Genomic DNA, 12,469 nt, shown 5'->3' on the forward strand with positions numbered 1-12,469 from the left:
GCAGTCAGCCAGTATAGAGACAAGAAGATAGTCTATCAGATTGGAGGAACTGCTCTAGGTCATTGTGACTGCCTTAGAGGTTGTGGAGAGTGTAAGGGGTTGAGGAAAACATGACTGGTTACATACCTGAGGTGTGGAAGAAAATGATTAGGTGGAAGTTGAGAATGAGGGTCTAGCAACTATCTTTTTCTTCCCTCCTGTGAATAAGAAAGGTTTATCGCTTGAGTCCATCTGTACAGATAGAGGTAGTGGGCCAGACTTCTTTGTATAATAAACCAGACATCCTTGAAGGATGGCTTAGTGGTTTAAAGATACAAGACCAGACTCCCTGATGTCTACTTGCATCCCCCAAGGACAACTTTTGTTGAGGAAAGAATAGAACAATGAATAACATGAGAACCAAATTTTTAAATTTAACTCATTACCAGGCCAGCAGAATTTCTGCACCAAATTCAGAGACAAAGAACCACGACTATGGCACTTATAGGACAAAAATCACTTAACTGCAATCAATAAAATATACAGAATCAATATAGGATCAATAAAATATACAGAATCAATTTAATATTCTCACAGGAAAGGCAGGAAGGAGCTGGGTTATGAAGAACTTTTTTTGCCAAATAGAGGATATTTGGTCTTGGAGGTAATAAGAAACCACTGGAGCATCATGAGCAAGGGCCGACATGATCAAGCCTAAGCTGTAGAATAATCACTCTGGAGGATAAATTGGAATGGAAAAAGATTTGGGAAGGGAACAATAATTCAGAAAAGAGATAATGGTTACTTGAACTGCAGTTGGGACTATCAGGAATAGAGAAGAGGGGACATGTCCTAGAGATATGACAGAACTTTACATGATAGAACTTTTCAACTGATTGGATATGTGGGGTGAATGATAGATTGAAGAAGTGGTTGTGATATGTGACCAGCTCAGTGGAGAAACTAGGTCTGAAAATCATATGCATAGAGGTGATTATTGGACCTAATGGAGACTGGTAATGAGATAGATGAGAAAGGGGTCCAGATCAGAGCCTTGGATGATATCTGTGGTTAAAGAGCATGACATAGATGAAGAACCAGCAGAGGGACTGAAAAAAGAGCAATTTGAAAAGGAGTAGCAGGAAAGAGCAGTGTCATGAAAATAGAGAGAGGAGACAATAGCCAGAAGGAGAAGGGGATTGAGAGTGTAAAATACATAAGTAAGTTAAGGTAAATAATGATTAAGAAAAGGACATTAGATTTAGCAACACTAGAGTGACAGGTATATCAATTGATACAGGAATTTAACAACTAATTTTACAATAATTTCTCCTATATGTACAAATGTACTTTAAATACAAATAATTATGATCAGAAATTACAATTTTAGTAAAAATTTTCAATCTATTATCTCTAGTATATATAAATAACTTGATTTCTGAAGTGAGATGTGAGGCTGAAAGGATGGTTACAGAAGGTATGATGGGAACCTGGAGATATGAAAAGGTTTGGAATCCTCACTGGATACTGAGACAGCAAATCAGTTATGGGAAGATTAGAAGGTTTGCCTTGTTGCAGGAAGGAACTGATTGGGATTATGTAACATAAATTTAGAGCAAACCCATCCAATTTGGCATTATGATTTCCTCTATCTCCATTTAGCAATATGTGAATAGGAGCAAAGGAGATAGATGGTGGGATTAATTCAGGGTTGGGCATGATTGTTGATAGGACAAGGTGATGATGGGGAAATAAATGGGTGGTACTGCCACAAAGATCAGGGTTCTTGGAAGTGGAAAAATTCATGACTAGCTCTGGAAGTAGGAAAGTTCAGAATGTTTTATTTCACAGATTGAACTTTTTCCTGGAGAGACAATAAGTTACTTTAGGACAGGCTGAAAAACAAAGGTCTAGGCGGGAATACCTGAGGGAAAGAGAGAAAGGAAAACCGCATAAGAAATGTCTGAACTCAAACTCCAGTGAATGAGTCTGGCCTGGAGGGAAATGTAGATCAAACTTTTATAGTCTTGCCCACTTCCTGTGCAGAGAAGGGTCAGGGAAAAACTTGTTAAAGAGGGATTCCACCCCCTCTACATAACCAGGGTCAGGTACCCCACTTTGGAAGACTAAGAGGCAGGAAGCTGGAGAAGGGGTAAAGAGATGACCTGAGATTGCTCTTATCTTGGCAAATTTATACTTAACAATGAAGTTACTTTGAACAATAGGAGGGGATTTACATCTTATTGGGGCTTAGGGAAACCCCCAGCAAATATAGACAGGCATAATTGATATTTTCCTAATATTGAAAAATTAGACAGATATATATCTCCTTAAATAAAGGGAGCCAGGGATTTGAATGTAGACAGGAATGTAAAATTGAATTAATTACCCAAGAGATCAAGGGAAGGAGAGTGTAACCTGTGCAGGGGAAATAACCTAGGAAAAAATAGGGGTGAAGGAAATGGAGACCATAATGAGTATAAAGAATAGGGTTAGGGGTCTTTCTTTAGGCCATTCATAGGGAAAGATGGTATGACAAAGGATTGTGATCAAAAAAATTTCAGAGTACATAAGTATGAAGATGGGGAGGGAATATTGTGAGTAAGGCAGTGAACTCATTAAGGAAGGAAGGAGAGCGATGAGGATTTGGATTGGCTGATAAAATTGGATAACATAACCTGAAAAGGAGAGAGATTGTTTAGTCAAGGTAGTTGAGGGAGAGACTGCAAATTTCAGTGGGTAGCAAGGAATATTCCAACTCCACCACAACCAGTAACTTATCCAGTACTAGAAAGAGTAGGGATGTTTTGGGAGGACATATCTCAGTGAAGGTTAGAAGATGGAAAGAGTTAGGAAGAAAAAACATTAAAGGAAATCTATTAATTATGGAATTTGCATTCCAGAGTATGGACAGTTATGGAGTGGAAACTGGGGTGGGTATGGTTGAGTATCAATTGACCTGAAGGAATTTTGAGTTGAAGATGGGGAATTAGGATTGAACATCAGCTACTCAGCTACTGGGGGGTTCAGAATCCCAGCTGAGTTGGATGAGAGTATGCTAACCATTGAGTATTGATTCGGGGCAGGGTGTCCATGATTGGAGTGAAGTCTGTTGTAGAATGCATGAGAGTTGAAAAAGATCCACCCTTGAGGTTTGTTTCCTGGGCAGAGAAAGATTCTGAATATGTGAGACCCAAGGAGGTCTGTCTCAAAGCAGGCATGAAAAATCGTAGATAAGAGATTCCAGACAAGAAGATAGGATGTTTTACTTACTCTGGAGAAGGTCCTGGAAGGCAGAAAATAGAAGGGGTCTAGACCTCTGGGCAGCCTAGCAATAGAAAAGATAGTGGGGCAAGGGCCTACTTGATTACTAGTTGTTCAGTGATCACCTCCCCCTCCTGCCACTTGCATATTCTTACTCCCTTTGTCCTCCTCCCTGCCCTTGACACTTCACGTGTAAGAATAGACTGGGTAAGCAAGAACCTCACATACAGGACCCAGCTTTGGTGAGCACCAGCACTGGGTCATTCTAGACCCAGTGCTGGCAAAATATGTTTAGTACTTTTATGGATCAATGACGTCCTCAAAATGAGTAGTTCCTTCAGATTCCAGGCTAACTTCTGCTGTAGTCTTTTCATGTTCTGTCCTAAATCCTTTCCAGAGGTTCCATCTAGCATCCTGGAGGTCTTTGTGATCTTTAACATTTAGTAGGTACCAGAACCAATTCTAATGGAGCACTCTGATGGTGCATACATCATCTCTCATTATTGCTGTGTGACAAGTGGACTTTTTTTTGATGACTTTTATGCTTTTCCTTCTTAAAAGTTTCATTGGTGTGTTTGTTTTTTATACCACCAAAAATACCTGGGGTTTTTCTACCAATAGAAATCACCCTCATCACAGAAAAACAGTTAAGCAAAGCCAACTGATGCAGCCTCTGCAGTCACCACTGCAGGCTACTGACATCTGGTGGACAGCTTTCTTTGCCTTCTGGATCACCCAGAGTTTTCAAGCTTTGCCTTTTGTTGTGTTCCATGTGGTGCCTACCAGTGCCACCAGAGAAGAATACTGGTCTAGCAAGGTGATTTTGTGTGTGTGTGTGTGTGTGTAAATCTTTGAAAGGGCCATAATCTCCTGAGTCCAGCTCAGCTGTTATGCCTTTATGAGATAAAATAGAGATGAATGAACAAATGGAGTGGACCATCAATCCAACTGTATACCTTAATATGGACTCCATGCATTCATTAGTCACTTGGTATTTATTCTGTATTTTTTCAGGGAAATTTTGAGTGTTGATTTTGATCAGAAGGTCTTTTAATATTTCAGGACTGATGTACCAGGCAAAATGTGATTTGCAAAATTTATTTGGAGGACCTTACTATCAGGAATCCCTCTTTCATGTGTACTGTCACATTTATATTGTGTTTTAAGGTTTAATGAAGCACTTGACAAATATTATCTTATTCTATCTTCATAACCCTGAGATGTAGGTGATATTATTATCTCTGTTTTACAGATAGGGAAACTGAGGTGGACACAAGTAACTTCTCCAGAATTACAGTGTTTGTGACTGAATTTGAATCTAGGTCCAATACTTTATCCATTGTGCCACATAGTTAACTTTTGTCATATTCTGTAACAGTACTGAACAACTTTATTTTGCTTCATTTGATATTAATAATCATAGGATGGTTGAAAAAAGTTACCTCTATGGTCGCATCTATCACGGGATCTTTTTATTTCATGCAATGGGGTTAAGTAACTTGCCCAAGACCATGTGAGCCAGGCAATTATTAAGTATCTGAGTCTGGATTGGAACTCAGGTCCTCCTGATTCCAGGGCTGGTATTTTATCCAAGCTGGTACTTTAGCTGCCATCAAGCAATCTTTTTAAAATGCTTTTTATTTATGTCTTGTTTTATTCCCAGTATCATTCCTCCTCTCATTTCCAGAGAGCCATCCTGTATAAAGAATGGTATATTTTTTCAATTGATATTTTATTTTATTTTTCAAATTACATGTTATAAAAGATTTTCAACATTCATCTACATGCATATGTATATTTTTAAGTTATCATAATTTCCTTCCATCCTCCCTTCCCACCCCCACCCCCCCTTAGCAGCAAACAGTCAGGTGAATATTGTACATACACATTTGTGTTAAGCATGTTTACAGGTTAGTCATTTTAGGTATGAGGAATTAGAATTAAGGGAGAAGAAAGAAAACCATGAGATAGGAAAGAAATACATAAGATAAAATTTTAAAAAGTGGATGTAGTTCTCATTCGGATTCTGTAGAGTTTTTTGGTTTTGTTTTATTTTTCTTCCTCTGGATGGGAATATCATTGTCCATAGCCAGTCTCCTAGGGTTTTCCTAGTTCTCTTAACTGCGGAGAGGAGCTGCATCCATCAAGGTTGATCAACTTACAATGTTGTTAATGTGTACAGTGTCTCTTGGTTCTGCTTCCTTTGCTCAGCATCAGTTCTTGTAATTTGTTCCATGCTTCTCTAGAGTCTGACCAGTCATGGTTTCTTATTGAACAATAGCATTCCAATAGTATTCATATATCCCCCATTTGATCCCTTCAATTTCCAATTCTTTGCCACTACAAAAAGAACTGTTACGAAAATTTTGGAACACTTTCCCCAATTTTTATGATTTCTTCTGAATATAGGCCTAGAATTGGAATTGGCCTGGAATTGCTGGGTCAGTGGGGACGATCAGTTTTATTGTTTTTTGGACATAGTTCATATTGCTCTCCAAAATGGTTGGATCAGTTCACAACTCCATCCACAATGCATCAATGTCCCACTTCTCCCACAACTTCTCCAGTATTGATTGTTTTCCCGAAAAATGGTATTTTTTTAAAGAAGAAAAAAATCAACACAATTGATGGATAAATTGAAAAAGTCCAGAAATTATGCACTGTGGACTATCTGTGGACATAGACATATATTCCCCTCCCCCAAAATACATTTTTTTGGTTATTCTAAACTTGACAAACACCAATAAACATGAATATTTCCACATAAAAAGAATAGAAAAGAATTGCATATGAAATCAAATTGCTCAAGCTGCTTCCTTTTAAAAAAAATTTCTACTGGATTCAACATATTTACTTCCAAAATTGTCTTGCTTATCTGTCTCTCTTTGAACCTTCTTCTATTTGATTCTATGCATTCTCATATGCTTTATTGACACTATTTTCTGTCCTTTCCTTTTTCGCTATCACTATCTTTTTCTTCCTCCTCCCCACTTTTTTTCTTTTAATTTTCCTTTTACACTACAACTTCCAAAGATGAAATTTGTTGTGATTTTTTTCTTTCCTGGCCTTACTTTTACTTTTAAACTTTTTCCTATTTTCTCTTAGTCCATTTTCTGTGTGTGTGTGTGTGTGTGTGTTCAGAATCTTTGAAAGGGCTGTACTCTCCTGAGTCCAGTTCAGTTATGATGCCTATATGAGATAAAATTCAGTTGATGTTCATTCTCTCTTTACCTCTTCCTTTATATTTATATTCTTTCTAACATACTTCGGTTATGAGAAATAAGTTTCTTTCCTTTCTTCCTAATTATTCATTGATGTATTCTTTTTCTGTGCCTTTTATTTCATCTTTTAAGACCATCAAAACAAAACAAACTCAACCTAGGTCCTCTTTCATTTTTAATACCCCCCCCCATGACTTTTGAATATAGGGTTTTGAAGGTATACTTCTCTTCTCCCTTCTTTAGAATATATGTATTTCATCATCATTTAACCCAGGGATACTTTTCCTTTAAAAAAAAACGTTTTATATACTTCTTTGGCAGTTTGGTGAAACCTATAGACCCCTCAGAGTAATGTTTTTTAAATATATAGAATAAAACATATAGGATTCCAAAGAAAATCAAATATATTGAAATAATGTTTCCAAAATGTAAAAAAAAAGTTCTTCCCAGGTTAAGAACTTCTGAACATATAAATATATTTAATTTTTTAAGGTGTAATATCTCCTGCATGGAGTGGCCACTTCACTGTAGTATCTCATAGTTTTTCACATGAGCATTTAAATGCCCATTTGCTCTCTGTACTGGCTCTATTACTAACTAACCTTTGCACTGGCAGTCTGGGTTCCTAGAAAAGGACCACTGCTATGCAACTTAAATTAAATTCTATAAGATAACCATGCTGTGAAGGAACATACTTGTGTCACTTACCATTTTAGCCCACCAATATATTTCTATTTATACAACCAGATATGTACAGGTATGACAGTTTTAGATCATAAACATAAATCTTTTACTTAGCAAATGGCAAAAAAGAGATGATATCACAGGTTTTCATATATTAGAGCAAACATCTGAATAATATAATACATCATAATCCACAGAGAAACCTGGGTCACATTTATTAATTTACTCAACATCTGTGGGAGATGATGGCCACACACAGACATCAGGCAGGGAAGCATATGAGGGAAAAGTAAGTAAACTCTGGGCCGTAGGATTGGATGTTGTTCAATTTGGGAAGCTCAGTATCATGATGAAGTTGTTTCCCATCTAACTACTTGCTTCTCTTTCTTAATTTTTTCCTTGTGCTTAAATGGTTTTTTCTCTCTCTGAGGATCTTCTAGTGTTTATTTTATAGTTACTCTCTTTTCCTGGCCTTGCTTAGTCTCTCTTTTTTAAAAACATTTTTAATTTATTTAAGGCAATGGGGTTAAGTGACTTGCCCAAGGTCACACAGTTAGGTAATTATTAAGTGTCTGAGGTCACATTTGAACTCAGGTCCTCCTGACTCCAGGGCCTGTGCTGTATCCACTGTGCCACCTAGCTTTCCCTCTCTATTGGTTTTAATAGGAATGGATCCTGTATTTTGTTAAAGTCCTTTTCTGTATCTGTTGAGATAACCATGTTTTCTGTTGGTTTTGTTATTGATATGGTCAATTAAGCTGATAGTTTTCCTATATTGAACCAGTCTTATATTTCTGGTACAAATCCCACCTGATCATAGTATTTGATCCTAGTGATTATTGCTATAATCTCTTTGCTAGTATTTTATTTAAGGTTTTTACATCAGTATTCATTAGGGAAATTGATCTACAATTTTCTTTCCATGTTTTGGTTCTTCTTGCTTTGGTATCAGCCTTATGTTTGTGTTGTAAAAGAAATTTGGTAGAACTCCTTCTTCACCTGTTTTTTGAAATAGTTTATACATATTTAGATTAATTGTTCTTTAAATGTTTGGTGGATTTTGCTTGTGAATTCATCTGGTCCTGGGTATATTTTCTTCAGAAGTTCACTGATGCCTTTTTCAATTTCTTTTTCTAAGATTGGGTTATTTAGGTATTTTATTTCTTCTTCTGTTAATCAGGGTAATTTATATTTTTGTAGGTAGTCATCCATTTCATTTAGATTGTCAAATGTATTGGCATATAATTGGGCAAAATAGCTTCAAGTTATTGCTTTAATTTCTTCTTCATTGTTTATAAATTCACCCTTTTCATTTTTAATACTGTTGATTTTTTTAATCAAGTTAAACAAAAGTTTATCTATTTTATTTTTTTTCTTTAAGTCAATTCTAGTTTATTTATTAGTTTAATTTTATTACTTTCATTTTTATTAATCTTTGTTTTTCAAGATTTCCAATTTGATGTTTAACTGGGGATTTTTTAACTAGTTCTTTTTCTAGTTTTTTTTTAAGTTGTATACTGCTTTTTTCTTATTTTATTTTTAGTTTTTTTGCAAGGCAAATGGAGTTAAGTGGCTTGCCCAAGGCCATACAGCTAGGTAATTATTAAGTGTTTGAGGTTGGATTTGAACTCAGATACTCCTGACTCCAGGGCCGGTGTTCTATCCACTGCGCCACCTAGCTGCTACTCCTTATTTTATTAATGTAAGCAATTAGAGAAATAAAATTTCCCTTAAGTACTACCTTGGCTCCATCCCATAATTTTTTTCTAATTTATTTAAGGCAGTGGGGTTAAGTGACTATCCCAGGGCCATGCAGCCAGGTAATTATAAAGTGTCTGAGGTTGGATTTGAACTCAGCTCCATCCTGACTCCAGGGCCGGTGCTCTATCCACTATGCAACCTAGCTGCGTAGCATCCCATAAATTTTGATATGTTGTCTCATTGTCAATTCTCTTTAACGAAATTATTGTTTCTGTGATTTGTTCTTTGATCTACTTATTTTTGTGATTAGATTAGATTATTTTTTTTGCAATTAAATTTTGCTCTCTTTCCATTTGCTCTCTTTTCATTATTGAATGTGATTTTTTATTACTTTATGATCTGAAAAGAATGCATCTACCATTTCTCCTTTTTTGCATTTGGTTGTGAGGTTTTATGTCCTAATACTCAGTTAATTTTTGTGTAGGTTCCAAGTACTGCTGAGAAAAAAGGTATATTCCTATTCCCATTTAGTTTTCTTCAGAGATTATAACTTTTCCAGAATTTTATTCACTTCCTTAACTTCTTTCTTGTTTATTTTTTGGTTAGATTTATAGATTTCTGAGTGGGAAAAATTGAGGTTGCCCTTCCTCCTCCCCCCTTCTCTCTCCTACCCTGCCTCCAGTATAGTTTTATTATCAATTTCTTTCTATAACTCATTCAACTTCTTCAAAAATTTAGATGCTATATTATTTGGTGCATTTATGTTTAGTATTGATATTACTTCATTGTCTATGGTATCTTTCATCTTAATTAGATCTATGTTTGCTTTTGCTTTGCTGAGGTCATGGTTGCTATCCATGCTTTCTTTGCTTTTAGCTGAAGCATAATAAATTCTGCTGCAGTCCCTTACCTTTCCTCTCTGTATGTCTCTCTGTTTCAAATGTTTCTTGTAAACAGTATATTGTAGGATTCTGACTTTTAATCCATTCTGCTATCTGCTTCCATATCTTATAATAATAGTAATAAAGTTTTTAGGACTTACATATATTATCTTGATATATAGTTTAAACTTTTTGAATTTCTTATATTTTCTCTTTCTTGTTTCTTTTTTACTGTTTTTTTGTTTCCATTTAGTCTTGTATTTTGAAGTCAAATTTTTTTATTCAGCTTTGATCTTTTAATTTGTAATGGTTGAAAGTCCCTTATTTTCCCCCCTGAAAGATTGCAATTCTTTGCCTTCCAGTATTTCATAATTCAAACTTGCTGGTTTTTTAATGTGGAAGCTGGCAAATCCTATGTAATCCTGATAACTCCATAATATTTGAATTGTTTCTTTTTTTGATGGCTTGAGCTTTAAACTCTGAAATTTCTTGATCTTTAAGCTCTGAAATTCAGTGATGACATTCCTGGGAATTTTCATTTTGGAATTTCTTCCAGATGGTGATCAGTGGAGCTTTTGTATTTTCTTTTCCATTTGGCCAATTCTATTTTTTACTTTTTCCTCAGTAAATTTTGTATATTTCTTCCCTATGCTATTGGATGTTTTTTCATGATTTTATTTTGCATTCTCATTTCTTCCCAATTTTTCTTCTACTTATCTAATTTGCTTTTTAAAATCCTTTTTAACCTCTTCTAGGAATTCTTTTTTGGCCTAAGGCCAAATTACATTTTTCTTTGAGTCTTCATATGTAGCCATTTTTGACATTATTGTCTTCTTGCAAGTTTAAGCTGTGATCCTCTGTCATTATAGTGACTTTATATAGATAAGGTCTTTTTAAAAAATTTTTGTTCATTTTTAGGGCTAAAAGTGGTATTAACTGATAGCATTTTGGACAAAAGTATGTATATGTAACAATACTGACTTAAGTGAGATCTTCAGAAACTATTCATGCAGCATTGCCCTTTCAGTCAAACTCCTGGAGCAAGGCATGTTAGGACTTTTGGCCAGCCTAGAACACTAATAGGTTGATTGCAAGGAGGGCTTTCAATGTATGGAGTTTTCCTCTTATCCTCCTTCTTTATTGTGATGAAAAGGGGAAACATTTTAATCATGCAGGATGCAGGACTTGTGAAAATTTCAATGGTCTTTGGTTGGAGAGATTGAGTCTGGGGTAGACTCATTTCCCAACTGCTCCAGTCTATAGGTTCTGGGCTAGTTGGATAGTTTATTTGTTCCACCTGGAGTCGCTATTTACCCTCAGTCTGATGCCTTTTCCCCACAAAGTTCTCTTCCCTATTCCTGAGAGGGAGGAAAACAGGCCAACTATTGCTCCCACTCGATTTCTTTCAGATTTTAGAGGTCTGGGGTTATTATGGCATCTTCAGCTGAGGAATGCCCACTTTTTTGTTCCAAAATGACCTGGTAGAACAGCTCCTTGGTGAAATACTACAGAGAGATTGACTCATTCTTAGGGAAACCAGTCTGGGAGTGAAGAAAGGGGATTTGAAGTTTCTTAGGTAAGGGACTTGGTGAAAGTAATAGAGGCTTTGAAGTCATGTGAATGGAGCCCACTACAATCTTCCCAGGGTATATTTTTAAGATCTCTTAAGGGATACCTTAAAGGGGGGTCTTGATACCATTTCATTATAGTCCCCAAATTTTCAAAAAAGGTGGGCACAACCACATCATCTTTGTCACCGTGCTACTAGTGCTACTTTTAGGCCTTATGTCCACCATCTCATAGTCAAATCTTTTTGTTCTGGTTCATTTCTGGTTGAGGTGGGAGGTTTTGAATAAGTAAAGGGGTAGGGACTACTCTGATATTCTGACAGAAGATTTACCTTAAATGCAATCCACAGCTGCTGATCTTCCATGAAGGTCTTCCATGAAAGAGTTAAGGTATCAGTCAAGAAACCTGTGATTATTTTCTTATTGAAGACCTTTCCAGTTCCATTTTTTTTTCTGATTAGATATTTTTCCTTTAGGTTTAGGAAGGGGATGGAGTTTTTGTTGACTCTTCTTGCTAAGGGTCCCTCTTTTATTTAGGAATTTAGAATGTCCTGATCTAGATGTCTAGTCCGGGACTTGATCTACTTTAGATTTCTCTTTTGTTGTTGCTATCGCTTTATGAAGTCTGGTATTTGTAATTCCTCTCTGTTGCCTTATTTGGGAGAACATTGTGTCCAAAACCCAAGTTGAAAATCGGGTGAGACATTTTCAAGGAGAGAGAGAAGAATGACTAGAAAGGATTTACTTCAGACAATAGCTTCCCTAACAAGGGAAGTAAGGGAACTTATTTTTGGCCAAAGATCAGAGATCCATATCTTGAGGTGTACAGAATATACCCTACACTGATGACCTCTGTACAAGCTAGAAGATACTGGAGTTGGAAGTGGTTTGAAAATGTTTTAGAATACATAGATTGTAATTGAATTGTTCATGTTTTTACTAAAAATGATCATAAACCTTTTAAAAATTGATGTGTAGTGATATCTTGACAGTATGCCTCTTTCTGACCACTGGATGGCACCATTAGATCAAGAATGAAAGGTCTTCTGCTCAGGTTTATTATGTAGGATCTTAGAATTTAGACTAGAACAGGATCTTAGAAACTGACCATCTAATAGAGAAGTTCTTAATCTGAATCTGGTTTTTGTGGTATTTAGATAACTAGATTTTT

General features: G+C 36.0%; 1 protein-coding gene across 3 annotated transcripts in view; it reads left to right on the top strand.

Moving 5' to 3' along the window:
• The window catches only part of WDR25 (WD repeat domain 25), a 304,935-nt gene that overhangs the window by 18,141 nt on the left and 274,325 nt on the right, over nucleotides 1–12,469 (top strand). The window lies entirely within an intron of this gene.

The sequence above is a fragment of the Macrotis lagotis genome, chromosome 1 (genome assembly GCF_037893015.1).
Source record: "Macrotis lagotis isolate mMagLag1 chromosome 1, bilby.v1.9.chrom.fasta, whole genome shotgun sequence".
Lineage (NCBI taxonomy): Eukaryota > Metazoa > Chordata > Mammalia > Peramelemorphia > Peramelidae > Macrotis > Macrotis lagotis.